The 24767-nt window shown below is 33.6% G+C and overlaps 1 protein-coding gene and 2 pseudogenes across 2 annotated transcripts in view; 1 reads left to right on the plus strand and 2 right to left on the minus strand.

Annotated features, from left to right (window-relative positions):
- The window catches only part of ADGRB3 (adhesion G protein-coupled receptor B3), a 659277-nt gene that overhangs the window by 591786 nt on the left and 42724 nt on the right, over positions 1–24767 (minus strand). The window lies entirely within an intron of this gene.
- On the minus strand, positions 1230–1348 carry LOC112475063 (annotated as a pseudogene).
- On the plus strand, positions 9010–14984 carry LOC107196730 (annotated as a pseudogene).

A 24767-nucleotide genomic window follows, 5' to 3' on the forward strand; every position in this document is an offset into this window, starting at 1 on the left:
AGGTAATAGTACAGTCCAGCTTTTTCTCACTGAACAGAAGACAAGGAAGTTAGAAGATGGTGGAATCCCTGCTTTCTTAACAGTGATCACTATTATGCTGAAACAAACAGCTACTAGATCATTCCATTAGAATGATTGAAATTATTAATAAAATAACCAGCACACACCTATTGAATGACCAAAATCTGGAACACCATCAACACCTAATGATGATGAGGATGTGGAGCAACAGGAGCTCTCATTCATTGTCAGTGGAAATGCAAAATGGTACTGCCACTTTGGAAGACAGTTTGGTAGTTTCTTACAAAACTAAATGTACTTTTACCATACAATCCAATAACTGCTCTTTTTGGTATTTACTCAAAAGAATTGAAAATACGTCCACACAAAAACCTGAACATGATGTTTTATAGCAGCTTTGTTCATAATTGCCAAAACTTGGAAGTAATCAAGATGTCCTTCAATAGATGAATGAATAGATAAAGTACAGAACATCTAGACAATGGACTATTATTCAGTACTAAAAAGAAATGAGCTACCATGCCATGAAAAGACACAGAGGAAACAAATTCATACTAAGTGAAAGAAGCCAATCTGACAAGGCTACATACTACATGACATTATGGAAAAGAAAAAACTATTGAGGTGGTAAAAAGATCAGTGGTTGCCAGGATTGGTAGGGGAAGGGATGAATGGACAGAACACAGATTTTCAGGGCAGTGAAAATATTCTCTTTGATACATAATGATACATGGTCATTATAAACTTGTCTAAACCCATAAAGTGTACAACACAAAGAGTGAACTGTAATGTAAACTATGGACTTTAGGTATTATGAAGTGTAAATAAATATAGGTTCATCAATTGTAACAAATGTACCACTCTGGTGGGGGATGCTGATATTGGGGGAGACTATGCATATGTGGGGCAGTAGGTAAATAGGAAATTATTGTATTGCCCTCTCAATTTTATTGTAAACCTAAAACAGGTCTAAAGAAAGAAAATCTTAACAAAAAACCCAGTATAGGTCAACAAAGAATGTTATTACTAAGGACTTAGCTTCCAAAATTAAAGATAAAAGAGAGAAAAGAGAAAACCAGCACAGAAAAGCTGTTTTTTTTGTTTTTGTTTTTGTTTTTGTTTTTGTTTTTTAAGCAAGGCAACCTTTGGTTGAACTCACAGATTGCAAGGACCTTGTCAGCTTACAATCCCTTATTTTTTATCTTTCACTCCTACAGCACCTGATCTTCCTAGGTGGTCTCCCGTCCAAGTACTAACAAGGCCCAAACCTGCTTGGCTTCCGAGATCAAACAGGATTGGGCTTGTTCAGGGTGGCATGACCATAGACTGAGCATTTTGTGTATTTTTAAAAGAACAAATAATGTAAATGAACACGAGTTTACATGTCAAAGAGAAAACGTCAGTCATCTTCCACTTAGACTAATATAAGCAACTGTACCAAAAAGATGATAAAAAGCAGATATATATAAAATTTTCTAACTTTAAAAATATCAGAATCTTATTTTTATAAGTCCATTCTGAAATGAACCATGAAGCAACTAGTTAAAAAAATAAAATAGTAATTTTATGAAATTTGTCGACATAAACATAAAAATGACATCCCACCAAAAAAGAATGGTGTAATTTTTAGATAGAAATGTTGAAAGCTGTATTTTTTAACACAAAATCATGGTTGAACATTTTGATCTCAAGGTTCGATCCATTTTACACTCAGTTCCTCAGAGAGTATCTGTATAGGATTCTTCATGGTCACCTGACGTCTTTTTATTATTCTTCCACTGATTGATCTGACTGAAAAGCATAGGTGATAATTATCCAAGAGTGAGAAGTAGCATACTATAAGAGATTTACACAATGAAATAATTTTATAGGAGAATAAAAGGTCCTTTAATCAAAACAATTTGGGGCTTTCCAGACTTTCTTTAAAACAAATGCACAAGCAAAGGTAACTACAATTTGGCTAAATTTGTTTCATATTGATCATCTATAATATACAGATAAATGGCTAATTTTCTTGACTAAGGGATCGATACACTTTAAGATCTCTAAAAGAGTTCAACGTTCAACTATTTGGAGGCCCACTGCAAAATGCCCTTTAATTACTTACAATTATTAGGACAAAAATTACATAAGTGTTTATGGCTCAGAATTTTTGCAACATGAAGCATTTTAGTTTTATTATCTTATAAATTTAAACATTTTTAAAAGAAGCTCATAAGGGTTTTTTTGCTCTATGTCAGAATAAAAATATATAAAATTTCTTTATTCAAACACTTTCATTAATTCAGTTGTGATTTGTATTTTACTTATAAACGAGGTTATATGAAATTTCATAATTTCCTGTTTTTTAAAGGATATAAATGTGACAAATATCAATGTTCAGAAACATAGCAAAGTATAAAAAAAATTAAAAATCCAAATTCACAGTTGGCATTAACATTATTGTATATGTCCTTTCTTTTTTTATTGAAGGAAAAAAATCAATACACACTTTTTAATTTCAAAAATAGGCAATAACCACAGTGACACAATAATTATGAAAGCTAGCCTTTGCTTAAAGAGAAAATGAGAACTTCTAAAATTTCCCTTTAAATATTAATATTAAAGCTTGGTTAATTTGGATCATAAAAGCTTACTGTAAAACCACTGATAACAGGATTTAAGAGAAATTCTGCCCAGGCAAGAAGAGGAATGGAAAGCATTCAGAGGAAAGGAAGGGGAAATTCAGATAAACAGAACATGAAAAGAGACTATCACTTTGGGCCTTAGACAAGTATGGTAAGAGGCTGAGAAAATCCGCAAGGAAAATTCCAGATGTGCAATTGAAGAACTCAAGAATATCTGGGCATGTATCTCCTCTTTCCCCCCACATATAATATGAAACAGGCAGCTGTTTTGCTTCTGTGGGATTCAAAGCACTGGGAAGTTATGCAGAAACTATCTGGACTCAGAGATCTTCATCTGTGCTATCTCAAAGAACCAGCAGTTTGATTCCATCAACGTTGTGGTCAGACTGGGAGAGGACCCCAACAGCAAGAGCCTTTAAGAACAGACCAGGAGTCCTACCTACCTGCTGTGGACTATAATAGCAGGGGTTAAGTTGTTGCCTAGACATACCTGTACAGCCCCAGCCTTTTAGAGACCGAAAGAGCCCCAGAAAATGGTATGCAATCTGGGAGGCTCCTTTCCCATCACTAGAATATATATCCATAGGCTTCCCTTTACATCCTGATGCCATCTTGGGAATAAAAGGAGAGAGTTCTCACGACAGAATGAGATTTTACTCAGAAGAGACCTTCCACTGAAAGTTTAGATTTGGTCCTCTTTGCTCTTCTTGCTACCTCCACCCATTAGTGATAGAAGAACTCAAGAAAAAATTCCATTTAGTATGAGGGACAATTTTTTCCTGCAGGCAATCTGAATTGCAATGAATAAAATTCAAATTTGACATGTCGTACAGTACTTCTCAGATATGATTTTAGGATATATTTTGCAATTATAGCCATTTTTAAACAGCCTCATATTTTTCCCCATTGTCATTTCTCTACATTCAAGCAGCTATCTGTGCTAATACACAGACAGCCACAGGTGGCAATTAAAATTTATTTAAAACTGAATAAAATTAAAATTTGTTTTTTAGTCAGACTAGCTATATTTCAAGGGCTCATAGCCACATGTGGCTAAGTGGCTACCATGTTGGACAGCAGAGACATAGAATATTTCCATCCACACAACGTTTTATTGAACAGCACTGATAATAGATTATATTATGCCTATAAAATATAAAATAGCCCAACCCTGGAAAAAAAAAAGAGTATTCTTGAATTGGGTCTCTAAAAGCCTAAACCCATAGGGATATAGAGAAGAGTCCAAGACAAAACCACAATGTTTAAGAGAATGTAGTTTAGAGAGACTGAAGCTTTGTCCAAAGACAGGAACCCTGGCCTGGGGAGCAAGGAGACAGTGGTTAAAGTATAGAATCCAGAGACTGGGGAGTGAACAGTTTGGGGATTCTGGAAACAAAGTACCCATTTCCTTTCCACAATGTAGTCAGGAAACAACAAAATGATTGCCAAACATGAAGAAAGAGAGGGCACTAGACCTTCAGAGGTCAGTGTGACAGGAACAGAGTATGTCTCTGAGGTAATCTAGAGGAAAAATAATGGAGGGCCATATGGATGATGCACTCAGTAGACATCTATGTGTGTAGACAGAGGACCTGAAAACAAAAAGGATTAGCCCTCCCACACACATCTTCCCCTGCACCATTTCTATGACAATGCCTTGATACTAGTTATCCTTAAACTTGGATAACCCTCAGAGAACTGAGAGGGATAGGTCATATCAGAAATTCACTGAAATTGGTTTCTGCCATCCTAATTAATGGATGGTAATTCCAAATGGATCTATATGTATTACAAACCAAGTTGGGAAATGATATTCATATCCTTTATACTTTCTTATAAATAGGATTCAATATGTCAATTCACCACGCCTCTGGCATCATGCTTTGTTCGAAGAAAAACTGCCCATTTTGTCAATAGTCCCAAATTTACAAATGATACTTTCGAGTGCTTTCCAAATTTGGGGATAAATGCCATGTGTTCCTGGTGATTAATGTGCATCTAATTTGTCAATTAGTACAGAACATCTAGTCCTGCTGATATCATAAGTTCGGGAGGAAAAAAAAATGATTTCGGTAATTCATAGGCATAAATATGCATGAATACTAAAGACTGATATACATAAGAGAAAAGAAACACTAAGAGTATAAGATATCATGCATTACTTAGTTTTAAGCAACTCCAAAATTCTTCCTAAGGAATCAGGGGAAAATGATGTGCCATGTTCCCATTAACTGATTTATATTATACAATATAAAAGGTCTCAGCATTATCTTCTCAAAAATATGAAATTTCTTAAATTAAGCAGAAGACCATCTCTAAAACATACAGCAATGCAATGTTCTCTTGACTAGATTCTTGATACACCTGGGTATGTTTCAATAGATGGCCATATCCCAAGCTTGACAATTCATTCCATTCACTCTCTTTGTTGTGAAATTAATTTTCATAAGCCTAAAACCCACTGTTGGAATTATAGGAACATATGAAGAAAAATGTGGTCAATGAACTATATCATCCACTGAACTCACCAAAGAGTAGAGATTTTTATTAGGAAAAATCTGACTTAAGCATTTTCCCACTATCATTTCCTTCTTAAACTCAGTTACCTTTAAAATTGAACACACTGCTTTTAACAGCTTCTAAGTTTCCTTAAATTGATTCTATAGAGCCAAGGAGTCACAGAAGCCTCAAAGACAACTTTATCCAGTGTATGTTTTTAAGCGTGTGATTTTAAAAGCCCTTCTGAAACATTATTTTATCGCTGACATTTTGAAGGAGGCAACTCTCTCTACATTAGTGCCTACCACCATTGTTTCATTTTACAATCCCGTTTGCCATAGGAAAAATTATTTTCCCATATCTCAAAGTAGGAGTGTCAGAAGGCAAACTTTTTTAAAACAGTGATATAGAATTTCGAAGTTCTATCAATTTCAAAATTCTAGTAATATAACAAAGCAATGAAATGTTCAGTAACCTCCAGCAGACAATATTAGCTCAACAACCACTTCAAAATATCCCCAAGGCTTCCCTTGCTGTTTGATTTCGGCATTAGTTAAGGATCATTGCTGGTGAATATATATTTCATGATCTTTTGGGTGGCTGGAGTACAAGTTTAAATAACCTCCAGTAGTTCCCACTGTGTTTTTTTTTTTTTTAACCAAAATGCAGAAATGGTGTAACATACAGAATATTTAAATGTATTATCTCACTTCTTAAAATTAGAAAGAAAAAGTAAAAACCAGGATTTAAAATATACAGAGTAAATATACATTGAGCAGCATAGCTCATATCTGTTCAATATCCTAGCTTACTGTACTACTATTCTTTTGTTTTTCCTCTGTAATTTTAAATGTGGAAGAAAGCAGATTTCAATGCTTTCAACTGGTGTTAACTTCTGAGGGAATAATCATTCCATATGTAAACAGTATTTTAAGTGATATCAAAGTTAATATACTCTAAAAATATTTTCAAGAGATTTTGCATAGTTATTTCAAATGTGAGAAAATGTTATCTCATTTTGTTTCCTAGGGAATATATTTAAAATTATTTTTAGGAATAAATATGAAAATCCTCCTTTCATAATTATAATGTTATCTAAATATTAGAATTAATTTGTTATAGATTTTGTATGGTATGTACACAGCTATATAATTTGTGTACATATGGCCATTCTTTTGTCAATCTTTTATATACTAATATGTTTCTGAATTAAGATCTAGCTTTTTCCACTGAATTCATTTAGTATCTTTTAGGAAAAGATAATGCAATCAAGATATGCATTTTTAAAATGAAGGATAAATTTACTTAGATATTTATAAGTCATAGTCCTTTTAATTAAGGCTTAGGATGTAGTTAGTACTCACCTCAGGCAGGCTGGTAATAAAAACTGGCACTTTAGTAAGTGTTTACTATTATTTAGTTGTCAACATTAGTACCTATTGTAGCTAGCTATGTACTGAAATAATCTGTGATTTGATATATATAATTACAAATTCATTCTTTAAATTTATTTAAATTAGTTTCAAACATACAGTACATTGGTTAGACATCTATATAGTTCATAAAATGATCCCCCCATTTGCTCCCTTCCTCCCCTGGCCCTCCATCTAGCCATCATATTAATGCTAACTGTATTCCCTATGCCGTGCTCCCATCCCCGTGACCATCTATCAACTACTAATTTCTACTTCTTTAACCCTTCACCCCTTTCTCATGGCCCCCCAACCTCCCTCCCCTCTGTCACCAAATTGTCCCCTATATTTGTGAGTCTGTTTTTGATTAGTTTGTTTTATTTGTTTGTTCCTTAGATTCCACATATAAGTGAAATCATATGGTATTTATCTTTCTATGTCTCACTTATTTCACTCAGCATAATAACCTCTAGGTCCATCCATGTTGTTGCAAATGGTAGGATTTCATTTTTTTTAATGGCTGAGCAATATTCCAATGTATATATGAACCATAACTTCTTTATACAATCGTCTGTTGATGGGCATTTAGGTTGCTTCCATATCTTGGCTATTGTAAATTGTGCTGCCATGAACACTGGGGTGCATAGATCTTTATGAATTATTGTTTTGGTTTTCTTGGGATAAATACCCAGAAGTGCAATTGTTGGGTCAAAAGGTATATCCATTTTTAATATTTTGAGAAACCTCCAGACTGTTTTCCATAGTGGCTGTACCAATTTGCAATCTCACCAACAATGTATGAGAACAAATTCATTTTAATGTTGTGAAAATGTGAATTAAATAATGTAAAACTGTATTAATCTCTTTACAGTAACTGTCATCATACTTAAAATCGTTAGATGAGTGGCAACTAAAGAATCAATGTATTTAAAATAAGTTATACCTACATGGTGGTATAAGTAATTATAAATTTAAATACACTGCCTTCAGTCTGGCGAGTCCACTAACTGAAATACTTGGCAGGAAAGAAGCTTCAGACAGCATGTGTGAATTGCTGCTAGCCACAGCCGCATTGATTTTAAAATTTCCCTGAAAAGGATAAGGCTCAGGCTCTGCACATTCATCTATCAATCGACCAGATGCCAAATCCCTGTTTCAAGGCTCTAGAATGTTCATACAGCTGTGACAGCACTCTTATATTTTCAGAGAGAGATGAGAAACATGATGAGAAACCTGCCACAATGTCTACTAAAATTCAGGTAGCTAATGAAGAAGAAAAGTCATGTACTCTATTAAAACATATTCACTTTTGTGAGGACACAAATATTCAATTCAAATATTCAACAAAACAAAATTCAAATATTAGACTGATGCCGAGAATTAAATGGACACACGATTATACCTAAACCTAATGTATTTTAAACTACTTTGTCCTAACGTCTACAGTAATAGCAAATGAAATAAAATCTGTGAAAATTATTTTTGGCAAACATATATCAAGTTCCTAAAATGTGTACAATAATCTGGCGTTGTTGGATAAAGTACAACGTTGTCTGGAAAAATAAACTAGTTATTTTATGAAATGATTATTGGCATTTTAAACAATTTTTTGAATAATTTCTTCCTTTCCTTAAGAGAAGTATAACCCAGAGTAGGTTCCCTGTGAAATAAAAAGGAAAATAAACATAAAATAATAAAGCTTGGAGAAAGAAGAGACCTGTTATATTTGGGGTGACAATCATATTCTAGATACCAAATTAGAATTAATCTGTGTAACTGTAATTATTCCTTAGAGTAGGTAGCTATTATCCAATCTCATATTACAAATAAGAAAAGTTAGGCATCAAGAATAAGTTCAATATCATAAAACTAAGAGTGAATCGAAGTTTTTCTATATCAAAAGTCTATATTGTGTCCAAAACCCCATGAGAACTGATACATTAGAAGTATTCAGGGTTAGATGTAAATTTTTCTTCTTAGTGACTTTTCAGTATATTTAAAATATAAAGGAATTTGATTCTGTGTATGGAGAGCATACCAGTGGGCAGAAACATTCATCCTGACAGCAGTAAATCTATTATTATGTCACAAAAAAGGAGTTATTCCTTTCAAGATTTAAATTTTGAGAGGAGGAAACTTGTAGCCCCTAAGTATATGTTTAGTGGTGCTTCCCTGCCTCAAAAACACAAAAACTAACAAAGGAGCATTATAATATTTCCAAAGCTTTTGAGGGACAAGCCTCTCCCACACACAGCAGAATTGTTGCTTTTGGTCCCACAAGTTGCTCTCGGCAGCTCAGTAGCACTTAACAGCTAAGATTTGTACCCAAATTAATCACTCACTTCATCTTGGATTGCAGGATCCATGAATTTAGATGGGGGAGGAAAGGCAAGGTTGCCTTGTGCTTGCTGAGAAGGGCTTCACTGTCGCTCCCACTTAAGCCTGTCACCATGGACAAGGACTGTGCCAAGAAGTCTAAGGAGAGAGTGACTTCTAATAAGTCACTGATGCAAGAGTTGGAAGTAAGTATAAGATTGGGAATGGCAAAATACAGAGAAGATGCAGGCAAAATGCTGTCAGCAGGCTTGCAGATGTTGGGGGCGAAGAAGCTGTTCTGAACTTTTGTTGACAGAATAATTTATTTTGTGCTTAAACTACAATTTACTCGACTTCAATAATATGTACTCTTCAAAAATATGTTTAGCAATAAAACCCTGAGTATTAATACATGACTCTATGAATCAAAGCGCCATATTGACTTTTGTTTATTGTTCTTTTGTTTCTTTTAGCCCTCATCATCAAAAAACAAAATAAAACCAACCAAGCAAACAAACAAAAACCTATAGAAGTTTGCTTTCTTCTTCATGGATTTTTAATTAGTGGTAAAGTGATTTCACATAATGTTAGAAATTTATATAAACATGTACCCAGATAATCAACATTATTTCACACTTCATTTTAAGGGAATTTGGGGCCTATGCTAGTTAATTTTCGCTTTTTCCCACACTATATTCACTGTATGCTGTTCTCTGTTCAGCTCTGTACCCTATAAACTGCAACACCAAGAGTTCTTTAGCCTCCAGCTTACTATTTGTAGTAGCCATTTGGGAGGCACTACCAGGAGATGTGAGGAGGTTGGGGCTGAAAGCCTTGCTTAGTCCTCTGCTATCATCCTCAGTGCCTCAAGCGCTTCATGCCCTGGTGCTAATTATGTCTGCTCTTCATCCCTTCCCTCTTAGGAACCTGAGCTCTCTCAGGCTCCATTTGCCCCTTCAGGCCTGGTGTAGTCAATAATATCCCTCGTTGTTAGTCTGTGGGCACTTCACCCGAACTCTGACCACATCTCTGTAAATAGGTCTAAACTTTCCTCAAGTGAACCCTCTGAGGTGTCATTTGTATCTCACTGAGACTCCAGTACAATACCTCTTTGGAAAAAAATGTACACAATGTGACAGAATAAAATAAGCAATAATTAAGTCAGTGGTAAATCATTAATATAAGAATTAAATAATGCCAGGGAAATGGTTAGACTTCAGAAACAGATTCCCATTAGGTCCTATAGTCTATTGATAATGGTGGGTTGCAAATTTGATCCTAAGCTTTTGGAGTCAGAGGCTCATTTTCTGTGAAGTCAAAGAAGCTTAGGCTTCAGGGTCCCTCACTCACAGGGATCTTCTAAGGCCCTGGAGGGGACTAGCATATGTTAACATGGTAATTTATTTTTATAAATTTGCATAAGAAGATATTTAAATTGCAATCAATTAAGAACATTGTCTCTTTCCAAGACAATTTCATCTCTATCACATTTTCCCCTCCTATTGGGTACCAATACAATAGCTGGCCACTGGCAATTTGAGATCCAGCTATGGTGACGGTGAGTTAAAGAATCATTTATTTTATGTTTTATGGGACCTAGTTATATAATGATAATCATCCCTATATGTATTTAGTCTCTTACTGCTATCCTTCCCAAGATAGGAATGATTCCTGAAATCTTCCTACTAGTCACTTTCTAGGCTTAGTGATATGAAGGATTTTTTTTTTTATAATTAAAAATTATTGGAGTGACATTAATAAAATCAAATGTTTCAAGTGTACAATTGAACAGTATGTAAAATGAAATACTGCCATTTGTGACAACATGGATGGATCTTGAGATAATCATGCTACATGAAAAAAGACAGAAAAAGTTGAAAATCATATGATTTCGCTCATATGTGGGGCATGAAAGTTTTATCACAATAATGAAACTCAGCCCTAACACTGAAACAGAGACCCTGATAGTTTCTTTTTTTTTTTCTCTAACGTTTTGTTTTTTTACTGTCTTCAAGGACATAACAACGGGCCTCCTCACAGATCTCCAGAGAAAACCAGACCAAGCCACATCAAACTGGTCCCAGAGACTTGAGAAGGCAAAGTTAGCAGCCAAATGACCCTAAACTTACCTCGAGAGCAGAACCAAGATTCACCAAACTCAAGTAACTGAGATGCATTACTGTTGCTAGTTGGAACCCTTTAAACAGTGAAAGGTCCATCTATAAGGAAGATCCAGTGGCCAAACCAAATATGAACACATATAGATAGGACTGACCAATTAAATAAACTCTGCCAGATTGGAATTTCTTTGTTCACTCTTGCCCCTTTCACATTCCCTGCCTAGAGGGCTTAGTTCCAAGACTATCCAATCAGACCCCCTGAATCAGAATTAATAAATATAGGGCCTATTAGAATAGGCCCTTCTTACCCTTATTCTTTAAATTTACTCTAACCCTTTGTTCATGGAAATTGATTTGAGCTTCTTTCGGGTCTCTCTGTCCAGCTGCCTGACAAATAATAAACCCTTTTCTCTAGGAAAACCAACCCTCATTTGGTAACAATAACCTCTCCTACCATGCTGCCTGACAAATAATAAACCCTTTTCTCTGGGAAAACCAACTCTCATTTGGTAACAATAACCTCTCCTACCATGCCCAGCAGTGGAAGCATGTAGGTAGTGGAAGAGAAAGAGTTTTTTGAAATGTACAGAGCAAGAATTGAGTTCTGTGGAAAATTTTCAAACCATCAGTTCTATAAAACTCTTGAGTGGAGAAAGTGGTTCTCATGATGCCTAGTCAAACAGAAGTTCTCTGCAATCAGCAATACACTTGATAAACACACCTTTCTTTCCTTTCTCTTATGGACTGGAATCATATGAAATAGAATTTATTAGAACACTTAGGTTTTTAGAGAACAAACCTATAGCAATACTACAAACAACAAATCCCTCTTTGTGCAAAGCTGCATGTTTTATTCATCTCAGCTATCGATGATAAAATACATACTAAAGAAAAGACGAAATTAACTTTCTATTTTCCTTAGTCAAAATATGTAAAATTGATCTTATTAAAAGGTGCTTAAAAAGTATGCACTCGAAAGTTTACAAAAAAAAATATTTTTAAGAGCTAGCTTAGATAACTACTAAAATTATTCAAGTACTGTTCTGGATTAATGACATTTGTGGAATTTATCTGTTTTTAAAATCTGTGTATTATGATTTTGTCTTAAATATTCATTTTCATAGCTATACTTTTCATATTCTTTCTTCGAAACGGCCTTCAAAATTGAATAAGGCTTTGATCTCATAAAAGCTGTTTTGTTATTGTTGTTTTTTCTGTTACTAGTCAAGAGAGATCACCAACTAGATTAACATTATCCCTAATATAAAAAAATATATATTTTTAAGAGGAAATATATGTTTCCGTGTCTAACCCACGGCTGACAATGGGATGTTAATAAAAGAATATAAAACTCAGATCAGTAAAAATGATTACGTTTTTAAAAACTTAATGAATATATAATATCTGGGAGAGAAAAATAAAGTTTAAAAAGTTAAACATAGAACTCATCCCCTCGATATAATGTCCAGCATGTAGTTGTTTTTTAATTAGAAGTTATTAGGGACATAAATTTAGGACACACAGGTCCTTCATAGAAAATCAAAACAGAAACACAAGATGTATTTCTATAATCATACTGCAGAGCATGTGATTACACAAAAATCAGTGTAATAGATAAGAAAACTATAAACTTAAGTGAATATGAAATATTGTTGCATTTTGGAAAGAAAAAATCAGAGTGAGAGTGGTTGGCGCATGCACAAGTGCATGCTCTCTCTCTCTCTCCCGGCCCCACCCCTTTCTCTCTCCAGAAATTCCAGCAGAAGGAAAATAATAAAATCATCACTCAGACTAGGTATTTTAGGGATCTACCCTTTCTATATCTTTGATGTTTGGATGAATACTACATATTCAACCAAATTAAGAGTAGGCAGGTAAAGGGAAAATCATAATCTCTTATAGGAAAAAATAAATTTAAAGAGAAAATAAAATCTTTAAATATAAGACTTAATCTAAAGTTAACCTTAATAATTATGACAAATGGTCAGGGACTAAAGAGAACAGAAAGCTTAAAATCAAGTCACTGGTATTTTAGCTAAGTTCGCATTTCTGTAACAATGTGCAAGATCCTTGACCTAAATTTTATTATCTGCAAAATTATGGGATTGGTGTTAGATTTCTTAGGCTCTTTCTCTATCTATAAGCCAAGCCTGACAACTTGATCTTATGAATAGTGCCTCGATGTAAAGAGCTCCAGCTTTCATGACTTAATTTTCTTTGGCAAATTACTCAACCTCCCTTTAACTCAATTTCCCCAAGAGCCGAATAGAGATAACAATATATTTCTCTCTGTCTGAATGTATTTGACAGGAATGGAAAATTACAATTACAGTGGAAGATTACATTGTTCTTACACTAAAACTTAGTATATTTTAGTGAATGATGTACCTCAGAAAAGTCACTTCGTAAATGCTAGTACTTAGAGAAAAAATATGCTTGGGAACTTTCAGATATTTTACACATGAAAACTAAGCATATTAAAGTACATTTGCATACTCATAGCACTCTCTTTTTCCCTGACATAACTTATCAAAATTGCTAGTCGTATATTTATTCATGTAAGTTACATGTTTAAAGTTTTCTCCTCTGAAAGATAAGATTCATGTGAGTGGTATATATAAATAAATACTATGTGTTTGTTGATTATTCATAAATCAATTAATGAATGCTGGCTAATAACGTGCCAAATTCCAGTAACAATACAGAAACAAGCATGGCTGCACAATTTTTCTTTTGTAGAGAAGTCGTCTAACTCCCTTCCACAGTTTAGCCACAACTTCATGGCAAATATACATGGTTTAAAATGTATGTTATGTTTGAAGACTTGCAGAAAGAGAAATTGGATAATCTTCCACAATAAGCAATGTCACCAAAACATATTTTTAAAAAATTCTTTATCTTTGTCATTTGGAGCACAGAAAAGTTACATTTCTCTTGTACATAATGATTCTCACATATCTCAATAACAAGTTTAAACGTATCTTCATCTGTCCCTAATGTAATCTTTAATTACCTCTGGATTCTTCTAAGTAGTCACATAAAATTTATTCTTATTCAGTTCTAATTTTCATAAATTATCTGTAGCTTACAGAAGAACTACAGATAATATATACTTTCTTTAAAAAGATTCTAGTTCTCAGGAAGCTATAACTTGATAATATAAAAGTGATTTCTATAAATTAAAGTGAAAAAACCTTTTTGGCTCTCTGGCACTACAGCAGTTGGCAAGAACAAGCTATGAAAGGTGGTAAAAGGGAACCAAGAAGAAAATGGTTGACCCATTTTCCAAGAAAGAGTGGTAAGATGTAAAAGCACCAGTTATGTTCAATACAAGAAATATTGGGAAAACACTAGTCAGGAGAACTCGAGGAACCAAAAACATATCTGGTGGTCTCCAGGGTCATGTGTTTGAAGCGAGCCTAGCTGATCTGCAGAATGATGACGTTGCATTTAGGAAATTCAAGCTAATTACTGAAGATGTTCTAGTCAAAAACTACCTGACTAATCTCCATGGCACAGATCTTACCTGTGACAAAATGAGCTCCATGGTCAAAAAAACGACAGCTCACGTCAGTGTCAAAACTACAGATGGTTATTTGCTTCATTTATTCTGTGTTAATTTTACTAAAAAAATGCAACAATCAGATTCAGAAGACCTCTTATGCTCAGCATTACTAGATCCACCAAATCCGGAAGAAGATGGAAATCATGACCCGAGAGGTATAGACACATGACTTGAAAGAAGTGGTCAATAAACTGATTCCAGATACATTAGAAAAGACATTAGGAAGGCTTGCCAATCTACTCATCTGCTCCATGATCTCTTTGTTAGAAAAGTCAAAATGCTGAAAAAGCCACAATTTGAACTGGGGAAACTCATGGAGGTTCATGGTGAGGGGCGCAGTTCTGGAACAGCTAGTGGGGATGAGACAGGTGCTAAAGTTGAACAAGCTGATGGATATGAGCCCCCAGTACAAGAATCTGTTTAAAATTCAGAATTTTCACAGTGACAAACAAAACCTATTCATGATGTTTTGAAAAAAAAAAAGTGATATAAAAATATATATACTGTCTGAAACATGAGGTGCAGTCAGTGACTTTAGCAGTTTGAGATTTACAGGGAAATACCCGCACACATGGCAAAAGTTCTAATGGTTTAAATACATGACAAAAATTCCTAAATATCAGCTTTCAGTCATAGAAAAAACAAGATTCTATTATTAGTGTTAGGGAGAAAGACATTTAAATTTCACATCACTTATCATTTTTATTTTCAAAGTTTTACACACACATATATTACACATACACACACATATATACATACTGCTGGACACCTGTCTATACACATATTATATATACACATACTGCCACATGCAAACTACTAACTTTCTCAATTTTGAGTCACCATAGCACAGAATTTGCCTTAAAGAATTTACTATTATAATTAGTTTAATGAATATAAAGTAAGTTTGTTTAAATATTCTGGAGCAAAATATTTTCTAAACTTGAAATAACAGCCAAAGATTTTCCAAACACATGCTCCATAACACGTAGCCAAATTTTAAAGACCTACCATGTCATGATCTTTGTCATAGGCATTGCAGATGTACAGCTGAATAAAATAAAGCCTCTAATGTCTAGTCACAATCTAGTAGGTTAGGTATGTACACAAAGAGGCATCTTAAAGCCATTCAGTGTTATAAGAGAAATTATAATGAATTGGTAAATACATGGAAAATGAAATGAGAGATTATTAATCTGCTTCTGGATTAGAGAAAATCAGAGAGAAATCAAATTTGAGCTGGATCTTAAAATTTAAAGGTGGAATTCTCTATATCTTTAGGTATGTTTAAATATCTGAGAGTATTCTTTTTCTCTTGGAGCCATCCCTTCTAGGGGCTGGACTGGTTGATTTCAAGTACCTCCATTTATCATTAGTCTGGAAAATCCCTTTACTTATCCCTGAATCCTGTTTTCTGGATCCTATATCTTCCCTTTTCTTGATTTACACCTCATTTTGCTTTAAACCACCTAGAAGCTTCCTGAGAAAGAATATTGGGAGGTACATTTTTGTCATTTTTTGGTCTTAAGATGTCTATAGTCAACCATAATGCAGATTAATTATTTTACTTGGTATAGAATTCTTGGTGGAAAAACATGTTACTTGAAAATTTGGAAAAATTTATTTTATATTCTAGCTTACAGAGTCACCATGAAATGGCATTCTAACTCCCTATTATCCTTATTGTTTATGTGCTACTCATTTTTGTTTTGCTTTTTTTTCTGGAAACTTTAAAGATATTGCCTTTATCCCAATATTTAGAAATTAATAATGAGGCACCTGACGCATATACTCCATAATTTACTGTACTGTGGAATTGGGTCCAAGTCTGGATATTAATGTCCCTCATTCCTAATCTGAAAGATGTAATAATTACTTTCTTTTCTGTCCATGGTATTTTTATATTTTTGGAATGCCTCTTATGGATTCTATATATTTTTAATTTTTTTTCCTTTCTCCTTGTCCATCTTTTTACTTTTTCTACTTTCTATTATCTTTAATTTTGTATTTCAACCTCATATATTGAACTTTTATTTTGCTTCTCATATTTAATTTCTAAGAGCTCTTTCTTATTTGTTGACTTTTGTATAATTCCTATCTTGTTTCAGAGAGTCAATAATTTGTTATTTCTCTGAGACTAATAATTTACAGCTATTTGGAAGTTTTCTTTTCTTGTCTGGAAGTCTTCGTATTCTGAATTACTTTTCCACCTTTTTTATTGTGATTGTTAATAACAGAAATTTTTCTTAACTTTAGCAAAGCACTGAATAAGTAGCTTGGAAACTGTGCAGGATGTGTCCAATCAGTGGAATTCACAGAAATGCAAATCCAGCTTTTCCACTGGAAACACTAAACATTCAAGTATGTGAAAGTCTTTTATTTTAAGTTGGTTCAGTTTCTGTTCAGTCTTTCCCTGAAGAGTGTGATACCAATACCTTGGTTAAAGTGGAGTGAGAGACTGAAGCATTGTCACTTTCTTCACATATTTTCATCCTCTGTTTTGTCAAGCATATCACCCCACCCTCCTATGACTGTGGGAGCTAAGTCCAAACATTCCTTGATTCCATACTTCTATATTTTTTAAAATTACAAAGTATAGGCTCCTACCTTAAAAGACTGATTATTAAAAAGAGGGAATTTTTATGACTATTTTAATAACAAATATTTACTCTTAAATTATATGGTATATAGCATCAGTTCTACTCCAAAAGAATAATCTATTTATGCATCGCTAGTCTACTGTAAACATATCCTTAAATTATTTTCTGGAAAATTTCCTCTGTTAACATTCAAATCTCTCATAATTGCAATTTATATCACATTGCTCTCATTTTTCTCCCAATGGAAATCAAGTCTCTCTTAATAAAGGCTATATTAAAAGAGAAGGCCTAATTAAAAGTAGGCCAGACATCTCAATTCGGAATTCAATGACCCCATTATAAAATGTAAGATGAAATGTTAAGAAATGGCCATATTCTGCATTTAAGTGTTGAGGGCTTAAAAAGTACATCTTTTGTACCTTTTTGCCTTTGAGCTAGCAAGATTATTATAAAAGAACGAATTGAGTTGGTTTTTTTTGTTGTTTTTTTAACTGACTTAGTGGGAACTGTAACAAACAGTGCAGTAGAATTAAAACTACGAAGCAAACAGCCAGGGAATGCATTGAGTAGGCTCAGGAATAAAACAGATCAATAAATAAAACAGACAAGTAGATTAAACAAGCAGATTTTAAATCCAGAGTGACAGAGAAGGCTGGAGGGCATACATGATAGCTATCAAGAAACTATACCGAAACATTAGAAGTTATTCTAAGACCCTGTGAATGATAACTAACGAGACAATGACTACAAACTAACATTCCAGAGCTAGATTTATTCCACATCTGTGTTGCTACGTGTCACAAAAAATTAAAATTCATATAAAAATCTAGATTCCAGCTTTTCTTGATAATATATTAGAGCATTTAACACTTGTCCTCAACAATCAATGGAGCAATCGTTTGGAGCTAGAAAGCAGATGTCCCCTCCAGACAGTTTATTGGTATACTCACCACTCGCACAGTGTAGGCACTTATACCAGGCACCCTTAACCCAGCTTCGTATCTGCCTGGTACAAAGAGGTCATTGTATTTGTTAAGTCTTGTATGAGGCATTTGTACAGAAAGAAGAACCTTAAAGGTTAAATGTAGAAAAGTGTGGGCCGATATTTATAAACATAAGTCAGATATGGTATCACTATATCACTCCTCTGCTCACAACCTTCCATTGGTTCCATATCTCACTCCAAATGGAAGCAAAAGGCCTTATAATAGCAACACTTCCCAGCTGCCAGGCCACGGAATTAATCTCGATTCCAGTAACCCACTCAATATTGTTATAAACATTTACTTAATATAAAGTAATGCATTTTGACTGTAGAAAACTTTAAAAATATAAAGCACATAAGAGAAAAAATATTAATATTTTCTTAGTCTAAAATAATAACTATGCTGTTTTTTAATATATGTTTGTTCATCTGCTTCTTAAAATTTAATAATAGTAATGATGCAAATAAATTTACCATGTCAAACAATTTTTGAAATCATCTTTGTTTTATAGCTGTATCATATTGCCTTATGATAGATCATAATTTAATTACTGCCCAAATGTTTGGGTACTTGGTTTCCAAAACAGTGTATTATAAATACTACCATCATAAAAAATATTTATTAACATCTCATATTATCTCAGCAAAATAGATTATGGGAAGAAGAATTATAAACCAATTTAAAAATGGGTATCGGTAATCCGATTTACATGATTCCAGCAGTGTGTGGAAATTTAAGCCTTAATCTAAACAACATTGGCAATTTTTATTTAAGAATATATAATTATTGTTTTTAAAAAACATAGAATCAACTACTTGTGTGCCATCTGTCATTTATTTCAGTTATGGTGTTTGGTATACACCAAAAATTTTTAACTTTGTGGAATAAAATACACTTAACTATTTTGTTATGGTTTCTTCCTTTGCTTTTTACTGTAAAACTTCCCACTGCCACTAAGACCAGATAGTCGCATAAATTTCTTAAGACTTATAATTGTTTATTATTTTGTTCTTTTTAAAAATATTCCTTAGTACTTCTGAAACTCCATTTGGTATATGATAAGGAGTGAGTTTCTGAACTAACTTTACTTTCTGCCATTTAACTTGTTCAATGTATTGCATGACTGAAAGTTATCAATGTAAACAAAATATTAAATTTATTGTTCTGAATGAATATTGGTATCTTCTTAGGTTTAATTTCAAACTTTCGGCTACTCTGTTATCTTCATTTATATAATAGCTTTTGTCTTCAAGGATATTCCCAATTTTCATGTACAACAAAATAAGATAAAATGATTTCAAGTAAAACAAACTAGTTGCATACTTGAAGTACTTGTTATCATGAAAGTGTTTGAATACCACTCCACAGTGATTCTTGTAAAAGATAATCAAAGGCCAGGTAAAGCTGCATCTGACCTATAATGGGTTCAGAAAAGAGAGCTTCACTTGTCAACTGTTGAGTAGAAAGACACCATTCTGCAACTGGTTCCCCAATCACAATGCCCAGTAATTTCTTCCACGGATCCTTGGTTTCATGGTCAGTCTTAACCATGGAACCTCCCTTGCTTGGCTGGTGAAACCTCCTAGCAACTTCCTAGTATTTGTCCTAACTGCCTTCCACGGTCCTTCTTTATACTTTGGTGCCTACTTCCTCCTCACCTAGACCCAACACTTTAGTTCTGTTGTCTCATCAGACAGGGTAGATGCATATGTTTCTAGGACAAGTTGAAGAATATGATAGTTGTCAATATCTAAAGTTGACATGGACAGCTATAGAACCTCTCCTAGATTAAATGGAAGTAAGCTCCAAAGTGCACTAACCTAATATCTAGGTCAATCACAGCCCGGTTATTATTGTTGTTGTTGTTGTTGTTTTAATTACTATTTACTTGTCAGAGGTCAGTCAGAATATAGTCTAGTTCGGTGATAAATTCTCTGATCTTGGATTTATCGTTAAAAAAATAAATAAATAAAGATAAATAATAAATCTTGGGAAAGAAAATCATTTTTTTTTAATTAAAAGTTGCAACAGAGCAATTCATCTTTTATTTTCTTTGAAAAAAATAGTTAAGTATATTTATGATATGTTGTGTTTGTTTCATTTAATTTCTGAATTATATGCATATGACTTGTTATTCACTTATTAATAGGTATCTAAATATATGTTTCGAAGGAAAGGTTAACTATAAGGACAATTGCAACTGATTTCATTTAGTTCTTCTGGTTCCTAATCTCTTGGCTTAGAAATTAATTTCTACTCTGTTGGGTTGCTTTAGTTATCCCATTCAGAGTAGAGCCTCAAAGCCTTCTAGGATTAAAGAAACTGAAGCACTCTCGCCAAGGTTAACCAATGCTACCACATTTCAAATGCACTGAATCCAGAATGCTCTACAGCCCATTACCAAAGTGTATAGCTGGGTCTGCCTTCCAGCACACACTTTAAAACCTCCCTTTCTCCATCCTGTCCACTATGGTCTCTTTCATTCTCCTCCTCTGCTTAGTTTGTATAGGACTATTTTCACTGCCTCCATTCTTCCCACTTCCTTCTTGTTTTTTTTTTTGGTTTTTCCTTTTTCAGCTTTATTGAAGTATAATTAATAAAAACTATATATTTAGTGCATATAATGTGATGTTTGATATATGTATACATTGTGAAATGATTACTATGATCAAGCTACTTAATATACTTATCACCTCAGTTACATTTTTTCTGATGACTCAGCAAATTTCAGTCTATAATACAGTATTAACTATAGTTACCATGCTGTACATTAGATCTCTAGAACTTACTCATCCTATAACTGAAACTTTGTTCCCTTTAACCAACATCTCCCCCATTTCCATCACTCCCCAGCACCTGGCAACCATCATTCTACTCTCTGCTTTATGACTTCCATTTTTCTAGATTCCATATTTAAATAGAGATCATTCAGTACTTGCCTGTGTCTAGCTTATTTTACTTAGCATAATGTTCTCTAGGTTCATCCATGTTGTCGTAATGGCAAGATTTCCTTCTTTTTTTTAAGTCTGAATAATATTCCATTGTATATATTATATATACCTCATTTTGTTTTACCCATTCACCCATCTAAAGACACTTAGATTGTTTCCATAGCTTGACTATTGTGAATAATGCAGCAATGAACATGAATGCAAATACACCTTTGAGGTTCTGCTTTTATTTCCTTTGGGTATATATCTAGAAGAGGGACTGTTAGAGCATACAGTAGTTGTATTTTTAAGTTTTTGAGGAACCTCCAAACTTTTCCATAACAGCTGTACCAATTTACATTCCCACCAACAGTATACAAGGGCTCCCTTTTCTTTACATTCTCATTAACAAATTATCCAAGAAGAAAATTAAGAAAATAATTCCATTTATATGAAATAGGAATAAAACTCGTATGGAACCACAAAAGACTCAGAATAGTCAAAGCATTCTTGAGCAAGAACAGAGCTGAATGCATCATACTTCCTGATTTCAAAGCTACAGTAATCAAAACAGTATAGTACTGATATAAAGACACACACATAGACCAATGGAACAGAACAGAGAGCGTAGAAACAATAACGTGCATCTATTGTCGACTGATCTTAGACAAGTTGCCAAGAACACAATGAAGAATATTGTGTTCAATAGTGTTGGGAAGTCTGGATAGCCACATGCAGAATGAAATTAGACGCTTATCCCACACTATACACAAAAACACCTCAAAATGGATTAAAGACTTAAATTAAGACCTGAAACCATAAAACGAACAGAATATAAGGAAACAGCTTCTTGACATTCGGTCTGGGCAACAAGTTTTTAGATATGATCAAAAACACAGGCAATAAGTACAAAAATAGAAAAGTGGGATTGCATCAGACTAAAAAGCTTCTGCACAGCAAAGGAAACAATAAACAGAGTGAAAAGGTAACCTACAGAATGAAGGAAAATATTTGCAAACTACATATCTGATAAGGAATCAATATCTAAAATATATAATGAACTCCAACAAATCAATAGCAAAAATATACCAAGTAACCTGATTAAAAAAATGGGCTGAGGACTCGAATAGACATTTAAAGACATACAAATGTCCAAAAGACATATGAAAAGATTTTTTTTTCTTGCATTCAGTTTTCCTCCTCCTATATTTACCTGACAAAATATAACTGAAGAATATTTTTCATTATTTGTTATACTATTTTTAAATGTTTACATTTGCTATTTTCAATCTTTATAGGAAAAAATAACTGAATTCATTTTTTTCTCTTGATATATATTTTTAAATATGTTCTATTTGTTTACTTGTTTCTCTGTTTAAAATAATGTTGACCTCCCTGCTTATCAGAGCCACTGTGCTCAGTTTCAAATGGAAAGATTCATTAATGCTGAAAGATAGGGTTGACTAATTCCCCTCCCCGCAAAATGTGAGTGGAAATGACACTTCTAGTCAATAAGAATGTCTGCCCTCTCTACAATTTTTTTTTTTCTTCCTACTTGGATGCAAGAGTCTCCGTATCCCTAGAAGATTCAGAGTCACAAGGAAGGCATCTGAATCCTTATATCATCCCATGAAGAAAAGCCAACCACAAACCAAGGACACCTTCACTAAACTGTTACATGAGCAAGAAATAAAATTCTATTGCATCCAGTCACTTAATCTTTGGAGTTTGTTGCAATGGCAAACATTACCCAAATTAATATACTATGAATCTCAGTGATTTTTTTTTGTCTATACTTGAATATTTTCATAGTAATCTAACAAATATTTAATTTTATGCAAGTGCCTACTATACAATTTGAAAGTTATAGAATTCCAGCAAAAATATTTTAAACAGATATTGTAGAAAATGTAAAACTGTAAACAATGAATTAACTGGGATAGAAATTATTAAAAAATGGAGTTAAAAAAACCATCATTTGCATTCACATGCATAACACAAAAGATCAGGCAAGTTGGAGAACTTGAAATAATATACTTTGGAAATGTTTTTATTATTTTTATATTGTTTCTTTGCTGTTATCAGCATCGTTAATTTGTAAATTCTAAATATTTTTATTTAAGTATAGTTGGTATACAATATTATAGTAGTTATAATAGTTTCAGGTGTACAATATACTGACTCGACAGTTTTACACCCCACTAATTCTTGTAATCATTTGTCACTGTGCAAATTTATCACAATATTATTTACTATATTTCCCTTCACATTTTTTAATCATCCCGTTAGTCTCTGTTTCTGAGTCTATTTTTGTTTTGTTTTGTACTTTTTTTTTTAGATTCCATATATAAGTGAGACCATATGGTATTTGTCTTCCTCTACTTGACTTATTTCACTTAGCATAATACCCTTTAGATCCATCACTGTTGTCACAAATAGCAAGACTGCATTCTTTTTTAATGCTGGGTAATATTCCAGTGTGTATGTGTGTGTGTGTGTGCGCGCGCGTGCGCGCGCACGCGTGTGTGTAAAATCATATCCACTTTATCTGTTCACCTACTGATAGACACCTAGGTTGTTTCTATATCTTGGATATTGTAAATAAGACTGCAGTGAACATGGGGGTATATATGCCTTTTCAAATTAGTGTTTTCATTTTCTTCAGATAAAAACCCAGAAGCAAAATTGCTGGGTATAGTATATCTATTTTTAGTTTTTCAAGGCACCTCCATACTGTTTTTCACAGTGGCTATACCAATTTGCAGTCCTACCAATAGTGAATGCACAAAGGTTCCCTTTTCTCCACATCCTTGCCAATAGTTATTTGTTGACTTTTTGATAACAGCCATTCTGACTGCTATGAAGTGGTATCTCTGTAGTTTTGATTTGCATTTTACCAATTATTATAATGTTGAGCTTCTTTTCATGTTTACTGCCAGTTGTATATCTCCTTTGGAGAAATGTCTTTTCATGTCCCCTGTCCATTTTTCAATCGAATTATTCATTTTTTAGTTATTGAGTTGTATGGCTTTCTTATATATTTTGGATATTAACCCCTTATTGGATATATCATTTGCAAATTTATATGGAACCGAAAAGATCATAAATAGCCAAAACAATCTTGAAAAAGAAGAATAAAGTTGGAGGTGTCATGTTCCCTGATTTCAAACTATACTACAAAGCTATAAATATCAAAATAACAGAGTACTGCCACAAAAATAGACACATAGATCAATGGAACAGAATAGAGAGCCCAGAAATAAATCCTCACTTACATGGTCAATTTATCTATGACAAAGGAGGTAAATATGTGCAGTGGAGTTAACAACAGTCTCAATAAAAGTGGTGTTTGGAAAACTGGACAGATAAATGAAAAAATGTAACTGGACCACTCTCTTACACAATATACGAAATAAACTCAAAATGGGTTAAAGACTTAAATATAAGGCCTAAAACCATAAAACTCCTAGAAGAAAACAGGTAGTAAACTATTCGACATCAGTCTGAGTAATACCTTTTTGGATATGTCTCCATGAGCAAAGGAAACAAAAACAAATATAAACAAATGAGACTTAAAGACACCAGGGGCTCATGCACACAGTAAAAACCATATGAGAACACAACTAGAAGGTGGCCATCTGCAAGCCAAGGAGAGAGGCCTCAGAAGGAACCAAACCTGTAAACACTTGATCTT

This window comes from Pteropus alecto, unplaced genomic scaffold (genome assembly GCF_000325575.1).
Source record: "Pteropus alecto unplaced genomic scaffold, ASM32557v1 scaffold7, whole genome shotgun sequence".
NCBI lineage: Eukaryota > Metazoa > Chordata > Mammalia > Chiroptera > Pteropodidae > Pteropus > Pteropus alecto.